Source organism: Glycine max, chromosome 9 (assembly GCF_000004515.6).
Source record: "Glycine max cultivar Williams 82 chromosome 9, Glycine_max_v4.0, whole genome shotgun sequence".
NCBI classification, from domain to species: Eukaryota; Viridiplantae; Streptophyta; class Magnoliopsida; order Fabales; family Fabaceae; genus Glycine; species Glycine max.
In genome coordinates, this window is record NC_038245.2 from 13,233,676 (window position 1) to 13,235,137 (window position 1,462).

Genomic DNA, 1,462 nt, shown 5'->3' on the forward strand with positions numbered 1-1,462 from the left:
AAAATAAGGCTATTGTTGTTGCTGCTATTGTGAAGGATTCAACCATCTAAGATTGGGATGATTCCTCCACCCGAGATTGTACCTGTTGTTGGAGAGGTCATAATTGTTCTGTTGTGGCTGATTTTGCTGTTGAGGTTGAGGAGGTTTGTTGTAGATATTTGCAGCATAAGCTTCAGGCTATTCAATTGCTTCATATTGTTGCATAAAAGGGCAAAGGTCTGTGTGGTGGTCGGCATAGGAGCATAAACCATAGAGTCTGGCGACAGGTGCAGATTTTTGATTCATGGCCAGTTGGGTTACCAGGTTAACCAAGGCATCTAGTTTACCTTCAAGCTTCTTAGTCTCACCTGATGAAGATGAATTCGTGGCTACTTCATGCACTCCTCTAATGACAATAGCATCACTTCTGGCACAAAATTGCTAGGAGTTGGAAGCCATCTTCTCAATTAAATTTTTGGCTTCAGCAGGGGTCATGTCTCCAAGGGCTCCACTACTGGTAGCATCTATCATACTTCTCTCCATGTTACTGAGTCCTTCATAAAAATATTGGAGGAGAAGCTGCTTAGAAATCTAGTGGTAAGGATAACTGGCACATAGTTTCTTAAATCTCTCCCAGTATTCATATAAGCTCTCTCCATTGAGTTGTCTAATGCTTGAAATATCCTTTCTGATGGTCGTGGTCCTGGAAGCAGGGAAAAAAATTTTCTAAGAACACTCTCTTGAGGTCATCCCAGCTCATGATGGACCGTGGAGCAAGGTAATAAAGCCAGTCCTTCGCCACTCCCTCTAAAGAATGAGGAAAGGCCTTCAAAAATATGTGATCCTCTTGGACATCTGGGGGTTTCATGGTGGAGCAGACAATATGGAATTCTTTCAAATGTTTATGCGGGTCTTCACCTGCAAGGCCATGAAACTTTGGAAGCAAATGGATCAGTCCAATTTTAAGAACATATGGGACATCCTCATCAGGGTATTGGATGCACAAGCTTTCATAGGTGAAATCAGGTGCAATCATTTCCCTTAGAGTCCTCTCACGGGGTGGAGGTTGTGCCATGTTCTCATAATGTTCAAAATCAGAATGTTCATAACAATAATGCTCAAAATCACCAATAACAGAATGCTCAGGATGCTCAAAAGGTACTAAATGATGTCTGACTAATCTATGAAATGTCCTATCTATCTCAGGATCAAAGGGTTGTAAGTCATATGGATTGCCTCTAGTCATACACTATATTCAGCATGCACAACTAGTTGCCTTCTTATGTAAGTAATAGTGTAGGTTTGAACTACAGCTACCATTAAATGATATCCAAATGACTTCAAATTTTGTGGGAAACCTTATAAAATGATGAGAAGATAGCACAAAAAATTTCAAACAGAAATTCAAAGTCTAACTATAAAAGCTAAAAATGACAAGTTAAGAAAAATAAGAGAATACTTGGAAAATAAAAAACTTTTGACA

At 39.5% G+C, this 1,462-nt stretch overlaps 1 non-coding gene across 1 annotated transcript; it reads left to right on the plus strand.

The window, feature by feature from the left end:
- Positions 1–568: 568 nt before the first annotated feature.
- On the plus strand, positions 569–675 carry LOC112997938 (small nucleolar RNA R71). Its single transcript, XR_003262986.1, has one exon. It is a non-coding gene; the product is annotated as a small nucleolar RNA R71 (small nucleolar RNA).
- The last annotated feature ends 787 nt before the right edge of the window (positions 676–1,462 follow it).